The sequence below is a fragment of the Bombus huntii genome, unplaced genomic scaffold, assembly GCF_024542735.1.
Source record: "Bombus huntii isolate Logan2020A unplaced genomic scaffold, iyBomHunt1.1 ctg00000144.1, whole genome shotgun sequence".
Classification (NCBI taxonomy): domain Eukaryota; kingdom Metazoa; phylum Arthropoda; class Insecta; order Hymenoptera; family Apidae; genus Bombus; species Bombus huntii.
In genome coordinates, this window is record NW_026099389.1 from 87,492 (window position 1) to 109,213 (window position 21,722).

General features: G+C 36.9%; 1 long non-coding RNA gene and 1 pseudogene across 1 annotated transcript; both read right to left on the reverse strand.

Annotated features, from left to right (window-relative positions):
• Positions 1 to 315: 315 nt before the first annotated feature.
• On the reverse strand, positions 316 to 9,229 carry LOC126877322 (uncharacterized). Its single transcript, XR_007694930.1, has 2 exons — positions 8,953 to 9,229; positions 316 to 2,924 (listed from the first exon to the last, which is right to left on the reverse strand). It is a non-coding gene; the product is annotated as an uncharacterized LOC126877322 (long non-coding RNA).
• Positions 9,230 to 15,748: 6,519 nt separating this feature from the next.
• LOC126877315 (glutathione S-transferase-like) lies at positions 15,749 to 17,050 on the reverse strand (annotated as a pseudogene).
• Positions 17,051 to 21,722: the final 4,672 nt, after the last annotated feature.

Consider the following 21,722-nt stretch of genomic DNA (forward strand, 5'->3'; position numbering starts at 1 on the left):
AACGAAGGGAAGTTCTTTTAACGAACACAGCTAGTGATAGCGATAGGTATAAATCTGTAGAAAATGATAATGCAGTAACGGGTGTAATAGCAACTGATGAAGCGAAACATAGAGGCAGACCTAGGAGATCGGATAAAGTCGAAGTTAAAGAAGATGAAAATACAAGTGTAAATTCCGATCAATTGCGGGGAGACGTAACCGCGAGGAGAGACGTCAACGGGGGTCGTACGATTATATCAATCGACACCACGAATTGATCGATCCCCTGATTTCCGTTGAGATAATAGGGGTGATTGAGTTTGTATAACACTGTGATTCACTGAATTATAAATTATATATTTCCAACACTTAGATTACACTGACGTAGAGAAATAAATAGTTAACAACTTGTCGCACGAAGATGTGATAGATATGTACGCTAGAGCAGGGATCTTATAATGGAAATTAATGTATTAATGTACTTAGCACTATAATATATTTAGGAGAGAAGATGTATGTTCGACAACACCGAGAACCGACAAAAGATTTTCGTGAAGTATGCGACTCTCGCGCTATGTGTAGACTGCCGCGTTAGGCGTTAGTTTTTAGACTGACTGTCGCTCTTTTTCTAATACAGAAGAAAAGTTCGGTGTGGGTGTGCCCCTGTGCCTAAAGAACGCGGATTCGTTGTCCCCACTTTCGTTAGGAAAAGTGAGGGTAACGAACCGCGGTGTCGATTGGTCATGACCTGCACTACTGCTCGAAGGGATGAGTAGGAAGTCTCCTACCATCGTGGTGGATAGATGACTGTGTGCGTGAGGAAAACATAGCTTGTTTTATTAGAGGGCTATTCGGATTTTCCTAATGGGTGCATACCCGCTTTCTCCGTGTTTTAAGTACGTCTAATAAACCCAAGGACCTCTCTAAAAACCGACTGTGTTTCGAGAATATTTTTAAGCTTTAGAAATTCTTCTAGACAAACGGATTGAAGACACATGGCGAAACAATACAGGGAAGTGAAAGTTATGGTGGGTCCTTAGGTTTATTGAGGGTCGAAGTGACGTTACGCAGGCTGGTTGTTGTCCGGTGGTGCGAGCTGGCGCGGGCTGGCGTGCAGATGTTTTAGGCGGCGTAACACCAAGGAAGATCCTAGAAAATGAGAAGGGTGGATTAGAAGAACGAAGAAAACTCGAAGAAGATACAGAAGAAGAAACTACAGAGACAGAAGTCAATTCAAAAGGTATATTAAATAATAAGTGCGATTTACTTGATACCGAAAGAGCTATTGAAATTAATGATACGGTTCAAGATATTAAATTTACTGAAGGTAGAAGCCGCACTCAAAATGATATGGAAGATGTAGTAGAAGATTCACAAGAATTATCTAATAAAAGTAAGTTATCAGAAATAAGGATTGCACTTAACAAAATTGAATATACAAAAACTATTTTACGGAATAAAAAGAATTCATTAGAAAGAGAAAGAGGAGTAAGGGAAAAGAAGAAAATGTACAGACAGAAATTATTTCAAAAAATATATCAGATGATAAATGTGATTTGCTTTAGAAAAAAAAAAAAATATTATCCACAAACTACATTAGGAATTTATCTATTTTAGTGAGGAGAAAGAGAAAGGATAGAGGAGTTGATCAATAGACTGTGGATTTTGAAGCGTTTATGAAAAACTTACAATTTTAATAAAATATTCAATGTAAAGTCTTTGTTATAATATTCAGATAGATAGATGAAAAAAAAACTGAATTTGCATAATTACTCATGGCTTATTGATCAATCATGCGACTCGTTCAGAGGTAACTCGAGTTGTAAAGGCGACAATTTATTAAAAATGGTATATCTGACGTACGATGCATTTGCTCGTGTTAAACTATTTAAATAAGTATAAAAATCACGCGAAAAAAATCTACTGAAAATAATGTTGAACTAGTTAATAATAATAAATCATATAGTGAAACACAAACCTTAAATCAAGATTTTAAGTTCAAAAAAAAAAGAAAAAAAAAGAAGAAAGAAGTTGATAAAATGACAGCAACATGTAGCAGCAGGCGAGAGAAAATAAGCCAAATTTCTAAAAGAAGAAACGATGCTCAAGAACTCGGAATTTCTCGAGTGGATATGCTAAACAACGAATTTAATGAACAGTTGAAAGAACGTGAAACAGCAATAGGAGACTTACATCAAATGTTAAAGCATCAATCGGAAATTCATAAAGTTACCTTAAATGAAGCAAGTTTGAAAATAGGAGAACTGCAGAGTGCAGTGTATCAATGTGCACTAAAAATGCAAGTAACGTGACGATTACTTTTAGAACACCACAAGCACCACGAAAACACAATCAAGACCAAACAAGATCAAGTTCAAAAGTGAAGTTACGTGAGCTTATTACTGCTAACGACCAAAAATTGAATTACGATCCCGAGCATCAACTCGCTGATCTTCAAGTAGAATGTTCCGACAAAGACAGGACGACACAAGAGTTCGAGAAACACATAGAGGACATGAAGGAGGAAGTGCAAAAATTAGAATTGCAATTCGACGAGTTACAAAAAAAAAGAAAAACACACACACGCGTAAAAAGAGTTCAATCTTTTGGAATACAAATTGAAGAACTAACAATAAAATTAGAAGAAATAACACAGAAGAAATAAGTCACAAATATGAAATTGCCTGATGGCTGATGTTGATCGTTGACGTTTATAGCGAAAGAATTCCGTCAACGGCGCCATCTGGATCCTTGTTGAAAAATTAAACTAGCCGCAATAGCACCATTACGCTCATCACCCAGAGTAGCGTTTGTCGCTGAGTCGAGGAGCTGGAGGATTTCTTATACTCAAGGACATAAATTTTACCACTTCCGGTAATGTTCTTTACGTGGTCCAGGCATTCGAAATCACAACATCGTTTTCCAAGACGAAATTTTCTGCATGGCTGTAGTAAAAAGAAATCGATCAATTGTACAGATCAATCGTCACTCGACTGCTCGAGAATTCAGGTCATCCAGAGAATAGAATAGAGAAAAATGTAGAAAATGTGGAAAAATGTAGTGCGATCATCACAGTGGGAGGAAATAGGGGGATAGGGACCAAATGAATGAACGAGATGTTAAGGACAACTGACGATAAGTTCTTCTTTTGTCGAGAATTGCATGTTTGTGAATGGTTTGTGGGTGATTAGGTGGAGAGAATTGAAGAGTTTGGAGGTGACTGGAAGAGTGTTTTGGGCAAGGTAGATTGCAGAATGGTTGCGGTAGCATTGTGTTAATTATGGGTTTGTACATGTAATCTTTGTATGTATCACTACATACAACCTAACGTATATTTTTAATAATACATCAGAGTTTTAGTTATTTCATAGCTATGAATTTTATACTCTATAATCTTGACGTTTTATTTCACAGAAGCGTTTGAATATCCATAAAAATTAAATGAACCAATGTATTCATTATCTTATAGAGAAGATATATTATTTTTAATTATGTTTCAATTATTTATCATGATCCTGATTTCCTTATTCTGAAAATTTGAAAGGAAGTTTTGTAGTTTGATACTTTCAGCGACAAAGGGTCAATATTGCTTTAGTATATTTCGTCACATATACATGTATATCTATATATCCACCGAAAATGCGCTCTTGTAGACAAACGCTCGATTCGCGTCATAGCTTTTAAAGCTTGTCGCATCTCAATCCGTTGGAAAAAGTTTTTCCTGTAGCATATTTTATTTTTACGAACCAACAAGGTCTTTGTTTATTTCCTTCTTTTTTTTTGCTCCAATTCCCCCATTGTTTTTTCAAGGATAGTATTTCAGAGCCATTAGTCAAGTTCATTGTAACAATAAACGTACGTTTCGGAAACATTTTGTGCTGTGAAACAGAATACACTAAAGTTTGAAGGTCACATCGATTTTCGAAAGTTTATAAATGGAGGTGTATGACAGTATCACCAGCTGTTGCTGTCCCCAAGCGCCAAAATACGTTCTGACTACTATTTTATGTATCTCACAGAAGTATGTCTTCATTCATCATCTCCCATGCCATCCACCAGCGTGTTCTTAACATGTTATCTCCTAGTAAAATATTGATGTTGAGTCAGATATCCAACTGAATAATCTTTTCGGTGTCTACTATAAGACATTTAAAACCAAGGCTCGTACACACGTGTGCTTATACGTCAGATGTAATACTTAACACGAAACCTGCTTATATTAATATTAAATTTATGCATAGTAGGATGTTCGACCTTTGTAAAAATGAAATTATAATACATTTCATACAGTTTCACCGTGGAAAAGTGAATCTTTCTAGCATGTCCACGCAAATGCAGGGGAGGGGAGGACTGTGCATGCACCAAACAACTTTACGTTCGTAATTTTTCACACAAATGTACAACTGTAGGGAAAAAATTATCTCTGATTTTTCGGATGTTAGGAATCGACAATATCGCATAACGGAATGCTGTGTTCTACGTATTCTATTTTTGTTACGAAAGTGGTACAAAAGAAGTCCACATAAGAATAGTACAACAAAATCGGTTGAGGTTAGGTTATCGTGCAGATATCGCGGCTTTTGCATTGGAAATCACGCAACTCCCAGTCTCGTCGTTCCTTGTAAACGAAAGAAAGGTATTGTAATCGGTCGGAATTAACATAAAACTCGTCGCATGCGACCATATGGCCTGAATGTTGAATAAACGAGAGTAGAGCGCGAGCTATGTGATTCTAACCGTTTAGGCGGAAACTAATGATTGTAACCAGAGCCGAGATATATGCCAATATTACTTTGCTCGACAAAGCGTATAAGATGAGGAGAGAATCGCGATAAGGTAGAACAAGAGACAGATATTCTCTACGTAAAGCAAGTCTGTCAACTAGATTGAAATCCTATAGCTATAACTACAGTGAATCCATATTCTGGCGAATTGTCTTTTCACAAATGAAGCTTCTGAAGAACGGAATTGATACAATAACTACTGTTCATTCATAACTACTGTTGTAAGAATCTATATATTTGTCTATCTATATCTATATATATATCGATCTATATATATTTGTCAGAATGTCATTTTATCAAAAAACCCATCCTCTGTAATCATAGTTTAACGAAGCATAATTAATAGAAGAGGTAGCGGTATGTCCTACGTTTTATTTGCGTCATTTTTTACCTTCATCCAATTTAAAATGTTTAAATAACAATAGCCTATACAATATAATTTTATGTAAAAAAATTGATTATACCATGTTTATTACAGATATTTAACATTTTTGTGTACATACAAAATTTAAATTATACCTCGCTTGAGAACAAAAATTCTATTTATTTTCCTAACATGTACTAATAATTATTGATCAAACTAGAAAAAGCTGGAGGAGATTACTTAGGAAGATTACTTAGCATCTTATATTCCTGGCAAGGCTCGAACGTTTTATCTTCCTTTAGATTTTCCTAAGTTTCCATTTCTCTGACTTGCTATTTTAGTTAGCTTAGTATACGTGCTATACATAGGTATGTATAGTGTCATGATCGCGACAGTCGTGAGTTACCCACGCTTTATCCTCTGTAAACTATTTATAAAAGAAGAACAAATTACATGTTAGAACTTTCATTCAATTTACCAATACAAATAATTTTAAACAAGAAAAAAGACCTAATGCAGTGGTTTCAACTTAAACATATCCAACAGTTATTTACGAATAAATAGTATAAATCTTTTAGCAACATGAAATTCGCGATATTTATTCAAATATTTATATTTACAGTGCGCCATCAGCAAAGAAAACGTGTTTATCGAAACGTGCGCTATCGATTTTATGCTTTTGCCACGCAAACAGGGAAATTGCAACTCAAAATTGAATTCGCACTGCAAAGCGTCGACGTTACGACATCAATTACATACTTCAAAAACACCGAAGGTATCACACGGAATCAAAGAGATTCTATGAGAAGTTAAACGCATAGTCACCCTATTGGGAATAGGATTGCTTTGATTCGAGCTCAAACATAGGGAAAGCTGAAAGAATCTTTTGCGGATCTTCCTTCTTCTCTACGTTGGATTTTATACAAAACGACTTTAACCTTTTCAAGGAAATACGGAAATAAGGATTTTAGATAGAGAGATTTATCTGGAAGGAAATGGATAGAAAACGTAGAACCAGTTCTTGTTGGTTGAAAGATTTTTTCTCTTCGCAGAGATTCAAGCTTTAAAGAACGATCAAATATGTGCGCAGCTGACTTACGCGTGAAGTTATTATTAAAAAAAATTGTTGCATTTAAAAGGATAAATATTAATTTAAATTTAAAAAAATTGTTAGTTCAATTATCATGTTTAATTTAAATTTAAAAAAATTGTTAGTTCAATTATCATAAGTTTAAAGATATGTAGATATTGTATTTACATACCGAAAATCAGACAGCAATATTAATTAACACACCTAGTCAAACGCACACGTACTTTAAAACCGTGCTTTAAAATCGATATTCGCTGAAACAATACATCGCTCTGCGCTTCCAATTTGTTTTCGCACGAAGAATCAGTCCACTCATTGTTACCGTCACCATCTCTACCGTAATCTATATTACTCGAATAAATTCTATATCTTGATTGGAAAATCACATATTTTAACGAACTTCCTTATTTTTTGTTTTTTATGACTTTAATTGGCAATTTCCATAATGTTCTATAACTTGACAATAGGATAACTGACAGAACGAGCGTATAAATCTTGCATCTCTCGACCTGACTTCTCCCGATGGAAAAATATTTACTGGTGGGGAATCGTGCATCGCTAATTAGTAAAAAAGTAATAAGCAAGAAAGCAATTATACTACCGGATTGGTATTTCTATTTTATTGGAGATTAATTAACCTGAGTAAACCAACAAAAACTTCAAAATCAATCGAAATTAAATCACCTTTTCAAACAGGCTATAAATAGCCAACTAATATTTGCAGTAATAAACTTCACTTTCGAATAAAGTATACGCTCTATAAATTGTAAATTGATAATTTCGTTATTATATCATTTTTCTTAGTCTAAACTGAATTCAGTGAAAAGAGCTTTCAATTGAATTACACACTTCATTAGTTTATGAATTATATTCGTTACCATACGTACAAAAGAAGGGTGACTGGTTTAAAAATTCAAAGGGTAGAACCTCCAAGCTCACGATTGGAAACAGATTCAGTTCAATGGTTTAATTTGCCATTTAATTGAATTCTCTGGCAATTTCAGCGAACTGTGGGCTTTAGAAGTGTCCAGCATTCAAAGGCAAGACCTCCTCCATCTTTCTCTTTCTTTCAGTTCCAACCTCAAGTAATTGACCTATATTTCGACGCTATATTTACATGCTCGCAAGGCATTCAGACGACTTCATTGCGTTAAATTCGCAATTTAGCAAACACGAATGTCTCAATCAATTTGTAGTTCGAAACAAATAAAAGATAATCAATTTTTCAAAATAACAATCGATATGTTCAATGCATTTGTCGATGCATTTGATCGTTATGTTCATTTAGCATTTTTATAATAAAAGCGTAGAACACATGTACATACACATAATATTCCATGAAATGATTTATACAGACTATGAGTCTCGTTTTATCATATTATAAAAGAATGAATTTTTCCCAATAAATGTAACTTCATACAAAATCTCGTTTAAAAAATTCAGTTTTTATTCTCATCAAATTAATTTAATATCGGAATATGTCATTTTAGTCGTTATAAAAATTTTATGTCAAAAAGCGTTCACAGATACATATATAAATAAATGTCCAATCCTATGCATTTATTTAAGCTGAAATCTGAACTTAAATATTTATTAACAATATTCTGACGAATATGTAATGAAAGATAAAAGCAGCTTTATTTTTTTTATAGGATGGCTCATGCTTTTTATTCATTTTATGTTTTTCGTTGTCAGCGCGTAACTACCTATCAGCCGCATGAATGCCAGGTTTTATTACTCAGAAGCGAAGAAGCGAAGAAGCAAATATACGTTACCTTGCATGGAAAAACGTTAGATACATATAAAAGTCATAACGTAGCTATTTACACATGGGGAATATTTATTTTTGTATGAAATATTTTTGCTTCTGAATTCTCATTATAAATGTACGTCCATTTCCTACGTTAAAGTACGTCTCTGCTTTGAAAACCTTCATTTAAATATAACGGTTAACAAAATATTATTAGAGAAATATTAAAACGAGACGCTAAAAGAACATTTTAATAAAGTACAAATGATTATTTGTTCTTTATTAAATTGCACTGCTGTAACTCTAATTTTATTAAATTCAAAATGAATCATTTATAAACTGAACCGGAATATAAAATTTTATTCCGCAAAAATCATAAAGTTGAAAGTTAGGAACGAATAACAAATGAATAACCTAGTTTCATTAAAAGGCACGTGTACGCCAATCCGCGTAATAACTTTGACACTCCAATTATTATAAAATATGTATCCTTAAGGGATTTTTTTGCGCGAAAGCAAAATACTTTTCATACGTGCAACTGAATAAATGGGGCGTGATTTTCAATATTTCTTTTTGTAGAATTTATAACAAAGTAACTTTTTCACAAATGTTTTCGCTAACATTTTTACAACGTAAATGTCTTCTTTTGTAATTAATAATTTCAACATTTCTCTGAACAGTTTCGTTGCGATAAAAAAAAATATACAAAGCTTATGACGTGCTTGTTTAAAAATATTTATACGGAACAAGACTTTGAATTTGTCAGACCAATCGTTCTAACGAACGAATAAATTAAACGACTCGTAACAAAAAATTATTCCTGTCCATGTTTCTCTTTGTAAAAGTAATTCAAGGCAAGTTAGATGAATCGCTGTGTACCCTATTCGCGTAGCATGTGCTTTAACGACCAGCGTGCAAGCGTTAACGGTGTGCTTTAGTTTCTCTCTGGTTGTGTTAAGTGTTTAAGTAATGAGCATATACTCACTACGGGCGGGTCGCATACGATCGACTGGCACCACTTCAGCCTCGAATTATAGCAGACGCAGAAACTGCAAACCGAAGGTCCCGGCTCAAACGTAAGATTATGTCGAATGGTTTCTCCTTGAAAGTCAGCACAGCTGTTGTTTATAGCATCTGAAAACGATTCTCAGCTTGAATATCTTTGCCATTCGACGGTCGTACGCGCAGTTACGTTAACCGTTTCAACGCCACTCAGCGTGATCATGCTGTACGCGTAGTGTGGTGAACTGTGTCGCGATGTTTGGTTATGACTGTCAACTCACAACGCGCTCGGTTCCGAACGTAGCTTGCCGCTAGTCTATCAGAGTTTCCTCTCGTAATTACTTTTCTTTCAAATAATCGTAAATCAAATAAAGAAAAAACTAATGTATAAATTACCTCTTGAATTGGAAAACCAATTACAGAACGTCACACAAACAAAAGGTAAAGCACGAATATTTGGCAACCTTTTGACTCTTTAGTGTAACGTTTCTGATATAGCTGATGAAGTGAAGCGTGAACGCGTTGAACGGTATGTTTCGACAAAAAAAAAGAGCAGTGCAATCGAGTTGATCGGCACTTCTCGTAAATAAATAAACGAAGCGCTATTGCGCTTCATGGTACAATCCGATACGGATTTTTAAAACATCCCTGATACTGAAACGGTTAATAGCGTTACGAAAACGATCGTGCCAGGAAATTTTTGTTCGGATCCGTAACGGATCCGCATTGCGGCTGCCACGATGCTTCTACGTAGCATTGATGCTTCATCGATGAAGCACGATTGAAATTGGATATTCGATTTCTTACTGGGGAGAGAGTTTTCATATCGTGTTTACTGTTTCACTTCGCAAGTGTGCTTTACAGTATACGTTAGAACTTGAAATCGAGCTATTTGAGTTAAAGTCGCTTGTAGCTTGAAATGACGTTTAAAGGATATAAGAATAATAGAAAGCTAAAATTCAAAAGTGTATATATACATTACTAATATATAATGCCTATAATATATAATATAATAAATAATAATGCCTATATATTGACTAATTTATCAATTAATTAAATCCGTGTATATCAAGTTTTCTATAATTTAGTACTTTCGTGTAACTACAGAAATTTGATGCAATATAAAACTTGATTAAAACAGCGATTCATTAGGAAACGAGAATAATGATGCAAATATTTTTTGTAGCCATTATATAGGATTTCGATCGCATAATTAATCAGTATCAACTTACCAGTCTTTAACGGAAGAATAGAAGGAAGGGTAGGCGGTACACAGACCGCAATTATCATCATCTTCATGTAGAGTGTCAAAATGCCGAACATCTTCGTTAGTCGTCAGAAGTCGCGATGAGAAGCGTAAAAGAAGTGCACTAGCCAGAAGTATCTGCGACAGAAATCAGAATACACTCGTTTTCGCATGGTTGGATCAATTTCGCGTGGGACTAACCTGATTGAACCTAACGCGGGATAATTGCTCAACTCACGACTTTAACCAGCCCGCATGATTCTCTGTAAATGCTTGAAATTGACGTTTGGATTCTTTCCAGATTAACTAGCTTTGCCCTCCCCCCTCCCGTTATCTATTTTCTTAGATCGACTTAAACTGCCGCAACATATTATCTTTCTTCTTTTCTTTTCTTTTCTTTTCTTTTGATCTTTTAAGCCCTAAATCGCTGGCTATTACATTTTGTACACTCAATTACTCTGTAAGTCATAAGTACATATGTTTTACAACGTTATTTGTCATATTTCAGTTAAACCCCAGAAAAGCCAGAAATATATTTGCAGCGTGTTTTAACGCGTCCCTGGCAAAGATCTCAAAAACGAGTTGCGACACAATTTAAAGCAACAAATAGCACCGCGTGTCTCGTCGTGGTAACACACGGTTCGCCAGCTTTTTAAAAGCGCTTTCCGTTTGCTTTTTCCTCTCTTCCCTGTCTCTTCGCTTTTTCTTAACGAGCAAAACCATTTTCGCGAGGACGAGAGTACGGAAATGACGTACTGGCAATTTTGTTTTGTGATAATACAAGCAGCTCGGTTTCAGTGAATTAAACTTGGGCCCAAGCTTCTACTTATCCCTACCTTCCTTTCCTTTATTTTCCCTTCTATATCGGTTTTGCAGTTTTCCACATTTCCATCACAATAAACCATGTTTTTTCTCGATTTTACATGTTAGCCAATGATTCACGGCAAAAGCGTCGACTGTAAAAATATTTGTAGTTGCAATAGCAACAAGTATGTTTTCTCAAATAGAAAATATTGGGAGCGTACTAGTGACGAGGGCCTCAGGCTTGATAACGAATCCGTGACCAACGGGAGGACAGGTTCCCTTGCTCTAACTCACACGTGCACCACTCCCTGCTCGTAAGGCACTCGACTTCCTTCACCGATCAGCTCTCTAGCAAGACTGCTCGTCATCCCAACGACGCCACCGAAACAAGACTCCGGTCGAGTGTCTCTGTACACGCGATCCTCCGATCGACGTACGATTGCTATCGGTTTGGACTTGCGATTGTTTCGTCATGGCTATATTAGGGTCTAGGTTGCAAGGTTAGGGTGTTGTCCTGAAGTTCCAGAGGGGCCCCGGCGTCCTTTCGTCTCCGACTCGGCCATCCTGACACTTACACGTCCTCGTGTGTGGCCTGCTGGCTTAGTCTACCCGTCGGGGCTTCCACCACGCAGGCATCGACCCGGCGCTCGTCCTCGGGGCAATGTTTTTCTTCTCGCCGCGATGGACAGCGAGACGCGATGTGTCCCGGCATGTGGCAGTGAAAGCACAATGCTTTTGGTGGTGCAACCGGTCGGCTTTCCTCCGGGCGTCGGGGGTCCTTCTTCGGTTCCCACTTCGCCCTCTTGCGGCATTCGAATGTCGGATGTCCGTAAATACCGCAGTGGCCACACCTGGTCCAGGGGGCGGGTGACCTGCCTCGTTTGTTTCCGGAGCTCGCTAATGACCTCCACGGCGGGGGCGTTGGCCACTCCGTGTATAGGAAGGGCTTCATTTCTCTTTGGAATTGTTTCACCGACGTGATGTCACTCGTGAGTGCTAGTCGTTTAAAACGTTCATCGCGCGAGCCCAGCAGATGGAGGGCGGTGGCGGCGAGTACCTCTTCCCTAGTTGAATTTCGCCACTTCGACCCCAGGAGGGTGATGATACGATTTCCGTACGCTCCTGGTGTTTCGCCGTCCCGCGGTAGTTCCTCGGCTACCTTGATTAGCGACGCGGCTGCTACTTCTTGGCCACCGAAGTGCGCGGCGAATTGTTCCTTAAAATCTGGCCAGGTGAGCTCGTCGCCGTTCATTATCTGCGTAAGCCAATACGCTGCCGGACCCCCTAGGGCACGGTTTAGGGCAGAATACAGTGCGCTGTTTTTCAGGGGGTGGTCCCTCATGAGCAGGCCGAGCTCGAGTCACATTCCGAGTCCGAGCTCGAGGCGCCCTCCCGGGCAGGGCTCGTGGGAGATTGCGATTCCGTGTTGGAGTTCTCCATCGTCCGGTCGCGGGTGGGGTACCTTTATTGTCGATAGTGACACTAGTGACGAGGGCCTCAGGCTTGATAACGAATCCGCGGCCAACGGGAGGACTATCATATAAAAAGCAACAGGATACACGAAATAATATAATTCTGACTAGGACAACATAAACGCAAGAAGTGTTGATATTGAAAAAAATATTTCATTTTGTATATAAATATTTTCATATTTAAAAAAGTTTCCGGAAGCAGGAAGATTTACAAACAAATAATATCATAAACCGAATGTTTCATGATCCTTTTCTAATTAGAGTGTGTGACAGCATGTGAGAACGTTTCTTAAAAATATGACTTATTGCAATTACTTAATCGCAATTATAAACGATTAAGACCTTCTCACAACGAGGCAATCTATCCAAAGTATAAAACTCGTTACACTTGATGAGAAAACAAATCTCTACTTAGGTTTCATTCCGTTTCATCGCGTTCATAAAAAGTGAATTTGTATGAACACATCGTGCAATTTAGTAATTAGGACCGTTGATCTCGCTGCAACATAGATGGATAGAAAAAAGCCATTTAAAATGATACAACGTCGGGAAGACAATTATGAAAATTATAAATGGAACACAAGATAAAATTGTTTAAGATTAATTCTTCTTTTTTTTTTTTAATCGCGAGTGTTTGCAAACGAAGTTTCAATCTGTTTACAATGATAGCAATGAGAGGAGGATGTCTATGAAAGTTATATATGCGATATTGAATAACATTTCTGCGAGTGGGTTTGTTTTTCGTTACAAATGTTTTTTAAACGAATCTGCAATCTGTTGGAAACTACGGAACAGTAACGGGACGACTGATAGGGAAATAAAAAAGATCTCGTTTTATTTGAACAGACAAATCTTTGAAATCTATTCGAAAGTCTATTTGAAATGGTACGAGCTCGAAAAGAACGGTGAATACTATAGAAGAAGGATTAATTAAAATTCTTATTGTAATATCGGAAAATAAGGATAGAAATTTTTTCCCGATTACTTACAATTTATTAATATTAAACTGAATATACGGATATAAATTGGACAGAGAACGATATTTAACGGAAACTAAATGCAATACTCGTATCTATATCAAATAACTTTACAGTTATTTGATCACTCTCGTCACAACGAATCTAACACACACACTCTCTCTCTCTAACAACTCTATCAATTCTCACGACTCTACTCTTCGACGACTCGAAACGTCTAACGACTCTACTCTTCAACGACTCAATTAGCTCTAACGACTCTACTCTTCAACGACTCAATTCGCTCTGACTCTCGCAACACACTCGCTTTTCGACTCGCATACTCTGACCTCTCGGTCATCGCTCCTTGAACCCGAAACCGTCCTTCTGCTCTAGCGTTCTTTATTGTTTTTCTCATATCTCTGTAAGAACTAGGTGACTTTAGTCACATAGGCGCTCTTAAATGTAAACGAACCACAGAAGGACGACGTACACGGTTTTTTCTATTTTCAACCGATCTCTAATTCAAATTTATTCTACGATATTACATTATTAATCTGTACGCTTTGTATATTAAATACCTTGATCGATGCCAAGATAACAAATTATTATACAAAACAGTGAAGTATCCACGTCTGACATTAATATTGAGTATTACCATTACTGTAATTTAATTTTTAACCGATCCTGAAAATTCCTTAGAACGTAAAAAGTATAAAATGTTACTGTGCATTTCAAGATTAAATGCACTGTAATTTAGAAACAGTTATGAAGCGGAAACAAATAATTTATTCAGAATAAGAATTCTACGTAATCATGTTAAAAAAAAAACGTACTTATAACGCGTTTAAACTCCAAATATGTAAAGACAATAAGGGAAAAAAATTAAACGAAGAATCGTATTTTTTGTAAATTCACACAAGATTTTATCCAAAAAAAATTAAGATTTTTTGAAGAACGTACAAGAACAATAAAAAAGGGATGTTAAATACAAAAAATAGATTAAAATTTAGATTATAAAATATGAAAAAAATGATATTGCATAATTTACAATTATTTTCGATAGCTTACGTCAGTATGTTGGAGTGTAAACTATAAAATATTCAAAAACTGATACCATTTAGACATAATTTAGAAAAACAATAAATTGCGGAAACCGATAGTTAAAACTCGATACGATCGATACTCCAAAACTCTAATCCTAATAATTACTCAGCAATAATAACCGATAATTCATGTTGATTAATGTTTGAACTCCGTTTTTTTTCTGTATGTGTATACAAATTTTGTACAGTTTGATAAAGCGAAATTAAATTATCATCTTTTTGTACTACTTCAAACATTGAGATTTGTCATCTTCAAGGTCGATCACACATAGTTTCAGATTGCGGAGTTGCAAGGATAATTAATTTTGCAATCGGTTTTCCTTTGATATAGATGTGAATACAAATAGCCATTGATTGACAATATACCGAAGCAATTCTAGTTTAATTTGAAGTCATCGATCCTTTGATATTTTTGGAAGAATAGTAAAAGTACAGAGAAAACAAGAAAAAATGGCGTTAACTAAAAGATAGCTCCAATGTATCTCATAAATATTATCTATATATCATTTGTAAGATGTAAGTGACCAAGATATCGAATTATACAAAAATTGTATGTAATGATTAATACTTGAACGTTACTTACATTTATGTACATGAAAATTTGATCTTTTATTAACTAAGTTATTGATCGACAAAATGACTTCCTACATAATTCTCCGCCTGAACTGAAATGCATATTTTTTTTTACGCAAGCCTTATGTGTAGCTAGCAACGAGCAAACAGATTAATTACTTTACACACGGTCGTATCTTGTTCGCTGCAGGCGAGTTCTCTCGTGTAATCAACGAAGTACTCAACTTTAAAGCGATAACAGAAGAACATTATTGTATCGATAAAAATCATGCTTTTTTCAAAGAAATATGTAACTCGTATTTTTTTTAAAGCAACCCTCATAACGTATTGAATAAAATAATCATACATTCTTTTTTGTTCAACATTTGTAAAATACGATATTATCAAGATCACCAAGGAGGTAATCTTCAATTCTTAATGAATATAATAAAAAACATAATTAATGATCGTCTGATGGTTTTATTATTATCTCTATAATACAAAAGCACAACATCGTGTCAACAGTTTATATAGTTCGTATGTTTCTGTAGGAATACACAAATAATAGTTCTCTATCATAACGTAATCTAAAGGGAAAACCCTAACTAAATGACAAAAATATCGGTAATAACTGGAACTAATGAATGTTAAAAGCAATCAGTATATTCCATACAAACTTCCATCAACACGATTCGTTCTTCATTCTCTCAACACACTAAGACCGCAATCTTTAAACGCTTATAAAACCATAAGCAATCGTGAAGTTTAGAATTCGCTAACTGGGCGTCTCTCAATCCAGTTTTTGATCTTGGGCAGAAGGAGGACCTTTTTCTCCAGCAGCTTCAGATTCTCGTAATTCTCGATCAGATCAGATTTGTACATAAAGTTCAAATAATCGAGCAGAGCAACGAATGTTAAATCAGCCCAAGAGAGAGTACCATCGTAGAAGTAGCCGTCATTTTCCTTCACTTGCTGGTCCAAACGTTCTAAAATGAACGGCAGCGTCTCTTCAGCAGCCTTGCGTTTTGCAGCTTTGACCTTCTCGTCCTCCTCATAGTGGAAGGCGGCAATTTCTGAAAATTTGTTTTCAGTTAAATACTATTCGCTAATGTTATACTAATTTGAATACAGTGTTGTGCGAAATTTAAATGATACTGAAGATAGAATTACAATCCTTTTTAATCCTTTGTCTTGTATTGTTGACATACGTGTATCGTTCGATTAAATCAAATATTAAATCGGATTTCAACTAATAAATACCTGAACAGATATGTACTATCTGTTATCAAGATTCTCATAAGATTTATGCAAAACAGCACTGGATACTCACTATGACGAATATCATGAATAGTATCAACAGTGGCATCAATATGAAGATTTGCCCAGTCAGTCTTTCCAGCTAAGTCATATTGTTTGGCTAAGTAACGGCAAATAGCTGTAGACTGAGCAACCTTCCTTCTATCAGCTACGAGCATAGGAAGCAGGCCATAAGGAGTCACTAAAAACATACAACTAATAGAATCAAAGATTCTATCGAACAAACAGATTATGATGCTTCTTAAATATCTAGCTTCCTGTTATCTGTTTTGGAAAGATATAATTTAATTTATTGATAATTTATCAGCAAGCAAAGGGCATTGTCTCCTTAACAATACCTATTGTTCTCCCACATATCTTATAGAGCAATGGAGAGTAAACAATAATCTCTGTTATACTCTGCATAATTGTGTTCTACTTTATTGAGCTACTTTAGTTAAATTAGGAAAGATGAGATTTAAGAAACAGAACTTCTTTAAATTTTAAGCTTACAGGGCTTTATTTCTGGCCAGACGTCCTTTTTGATACGTTCATCTTCAAATGGAATACTAGCATAGCTGAAGAAGAACGGATTGGTTCTGCCAATGCCGTAACTGGGAAGTAAGTCAATTTATAGAGCGGCATCTTCCTGGAAGTATAATATATACAAAGTAAAAACAAAGAATCATTGATGACAAGAATTATATTATTACAAATTATGAAGTATAAGACAATTTAAGTAAAAAGCATCAACTACTAACTACTCGCATAGCTATTTGTATCTTTATATTTTAATATAGCTTAGATATAAAAAGAATATTATTTTTGGATGTAATAATGTATAAACTTGCGCCAAATATTATAACAAAATATTGCACTTTCTATTTAAGTAGGATAGACATATTACCGGCATTTATCTTTTTTCTATAGCAATGAAATTGTTTATAAAAAAGTTTATAAGAAAACTATCAATTAATGCAAACAACGCATTTCAAAATATTAATTACATTCGCACGATTCGTTATCTCTAGTATTAATTTAACCATATGGTTCTATACACCCAAGACCCTCTAACAGTAATTTAGTACCATTACTAGTCGTATGTACAATGTATGTTTGTATACAACTTTCGTAACTACAAAACATTCAGCATGATTATATATTCTTCCAAACTTAAGAAACATTTTCTAATTGCATACTTAAATTTATCGATCAATTATGAACATATGATAACATTTATTTCTTTCAACTACTAATTTTCAAATCCTCTGCTGTTCCGTTAATTGAACGACGCGCCGACTTTTCGTACAAGTATCTTGTATCTTATCTGTATTATTTAGTTATCAATAAAGAAGAAACATTTTCTAATTGTATACTTAAATTTATCGATCAATTATGAACATGTAATAACATTTATTTCTTTCAACTACTAATTTTTAAATCATCTGCTGTTCGGTTAATTGAAGGATGTCGGCTTTCTGTAGAAGTATTTCATATTTATTATTTAATTATGAATAAGGAAAAAACATACAAAATATAGTTTTTAAACGGTTTATTATTTATAAAGAGAAACTTTGATTCAGGATATATATACTATATATATACTATTTACTTACAATTTTTTTTTAAGACTTCAAAGTCGAAACAAGCACAGGAAATTTCCAAGCCGGTTAACAGAAACTTGAATGAGACAAAAATAACCTTTAGATCTCTATATGTTCTTCTTCCCCCCTGTTGCTTCCACGTAACTCTTATCCTATTGGTGGAGCTGTGCTGATATGTGAAATCATGACTACATAAAAACATCCGGAAAGACTCATTGAATGATTTTATAGTTTAAGGTTAATAAATTTCCATAAATTAAAGTTGAAAATTTATGAGAACATGTTTTCTGTAACAAAACTTAGTAAAAACAAACTAGTAAGGTTTATAGATTCTTTAATGATTATGTATGTATTCATAAACTAGTTCGATAAACATCGTTCGATAAAACGTCGAACAACACACAACATTGAAGCGCGAAATTTCAAATTCAAGGAAAGATAAATAACAAATATTGCGAACAAATGATATTAAATTTACAATCAGTTCGCTGTGGAGTGCCGAAGCGTGCAGACGTGTCTCTAGTGCCCAGCGTAGTTCGAAAACAACACGTGTCGCCCAACCGTCGAAAGAGAACGCAGCTAAGTGTCCCTTACCCTCTAGGGAGAAGAAAATCCCACGCACCTAACCCCAACCCGAATACTAGCCTCACAGCCTCACGACTAGTTGTTCATTCCGAATTAACTAGCTCGATGATGGCCCAGCAACCGCGACCAGGCTCTCCGGAGCAGACTCGCAGCTACCCCGTGCTACCCCCCCCCCCCCCCGTGGCAGAAGTGCAGCAGAACTCTCCGCACTAACGACGCTAACACTACAAAGAAAAGGAAAATAGAACCAGCAACGCAAATAAACACACACAACAGGTTCGCCGTATTGGAATCCTCAAACGACGCCATGGAAATCGTAGAACCGCCACCAAACCAACATTCACAGAGAATCCCCCCTCCCCCACCAATATTTGTAGACGACGTCATTGACATACAGACAATGACCAAGTCCCTAGAGAGAGATACCAGCAAGGAGGAATATAACCTTAAGATAAGCAACAACAAGGTGAAAATACTACCGACGAACCCAGAAGCTTACAGAAAACTCACCAAGACACTCAGGACCCTGAACGCCAACTTCCACACCTACCAACTCAAACAGGAAAGGCCTTTCCGGGTGGTTCTACGAAACATACACCACTCAGCAGACATAGACGAACTAAAATACGAACTCTCAAAACTTGGCCACGAAGTCATCAACGTAAGTAATATAAGGCATAGAGTCTCGAAAGACCCGTTATCCTTATTCTTCCTAGACATTAAACAAAAACCGAATAACAAGGAAATATACAACATCAGTCGCCTAATGAACGCGATAGTAAAGATCGAACCACCGCTCGCGAAAAAAGAAATAGTGCAGTGCAAAAGGTGCCAAAGGTACGGTCATACGCAGAAATACTGCAACCATACTTTCCGCTGCGTTAAATGCGCAGGCTCTCACTCCACTGACCAGTGCGCCAAATCACCGGAAACCCCAGCGAAATGCATCCACTGCCAAGGGGACCACCCTGCCAACTACAAAGGCTGCCCAGCATATAAAACACTATACACGAACAGGTACCCTAAGCTCAGAGCAAAAGAGGTATCCAACCAAACACCCAGCCCGCCGAAATTCACGACTACCCCAACCCCCTCAACCAACCAAGCACCCAGTCCTACCAAATTCATCTCCACCTCAACCTCCTATGCCCAAGCAGTACAAGGCATCCAAAATAACCCGAACAGCCAAAGGAACCTTCCCCAATACAGTGTCCCCAACCCACCAAACGCAGACAACTCCTCAAGGCTCGAAAAGCTAATAGAGAAACAATCGGGGCAAATAAATCACTTGCTATCGCTACTAACACTCATCGTGGAAAAATTAGCACGCCCCGACTCAAAATAAAACCAAGGCGTATAGCTCTCTGGAACGCCAACGGTCTAGCGCAACACAAACGTGAACTAGAACTCTTCTTAAAACACCAGCAAATCGACGTAATGCTCGTATCGGAAACCCACTTCACCGATAAGAGCTACCTGAAAATAAATGGTTACAAATTCTACCATACCCAACACCCCAGCGGAAAGGCCCACGGTGGCACCGGAATAATAATCAAAGCAAGTATTAAGCACTACGAACTCCCACCATTCCAGAAAGACTACCTCCAAGCAACAAACGTAGCAATAGAAGACTGTCATCGCTCAATCACCACCTCAGCAGTATACTGCCCTCCCAGACACTCCATCGCCAAAGAAGACTTTGATAACTTCCTGGACACCCTGGGCAACAGATTCATAGTTGGAGGAGACTATAACGCCAAGCACATCCAATGGGGCAGCAGACTGGTTACAGCAAGAGGCAAAAACCTCTTAAACAGCATAATAAACAACAACCTCAACTACCTCACCACATACGAACCCACATACTGGCCCACTGACACCAACAAAATACCCGACCTTCTCGACTTCTTCATAACTAAAAATATCCCATCAAGACACGTCCAGATCAACTCCTCGGCTGATCTCTCCTCTGATCATTCTCCCGTGATAGCAACAGTCAGTTCAACAATCATCGAGAGTACACCTAATGGCTCCATTCACAACCAACACACCAACTGGCAGCTCTTCAGAGAAGTCTTTACACACTCAACCTCAGCCTTCACCCCACTAAAAACAAAGGAAGATATCGAAGCAGCCACGGAATACTTAAACACGAGCATAATAAACGCAATCCGCCTCTCCACACCGACAAAGCCAACTAACAGCAAACAAGAATATCCACAATACATACTAAAAAAAATAGCAGAAAAACGTAGACTAAGAAGAGTATGGCAGACCCACAGAACACCGGAGGACAAACGCAAACTTAACAACGCAACTAGAAAACTATCCAGAACCTTAACAAACTATAAAAACGACTGCTTCCATAAATACCTCGCCAGCTTATCCCCCACAGCCGACGCCAACTACTCACTATGGAAGGCCTCCAGGAAACTCACACGCCCCCCACAAATAATCCCACCTATCCGCCGTCCGCAAGGTGGATGGGCGCGAAGCCCTATAGGAAAAGCCGACCTGTTTGCAAAACACTTGTCAAAAGTATTCAAACCCCATTCCCCCCAAGCCGCCGCGGACGTTACTGAATACCTACACACCCCCTTCCAAATGTCCCCTCCTATCGAACCCTTCTCCTCTGCTGAGACTATAGAAACAATCAGTCGCCTAAACCCCAAGAAAGCAGCAGGACACGACCTAATAGGCAATAGAGCAATCAAGGAACTTCCCACAAAAGGGATAGCACTCATCACATCGATTTTTAATGCTATCCTTCGCCTGGAACACTATCCTAAGGCTTGGAAAATCTCATTGATTACCCTCATCCCTAAACCCGGTAAACCGATACACGAAACCTGCTCCTATCGCCCAATCAGTCTTTTACCTACCCTGTCCAAACTATTCGAGAAGATGCTCACGAACCGACTCCTTCCAATCCTAGAGAACTTGAAAACACTCCCAGATCACCAATTCGGCTTCCGAAAACATCATTCTACAGTAGAGCAAATCCACCGCTTAACTCATACGATCAGCCAAACACTCGAAAAGAAAAAATATTGCTCAGCGGTTTTCCTAGACATCCAACAGGCATTCGATAAAGTATGGCATGAAGGGCTACTATACAAACTTAAAAAGATC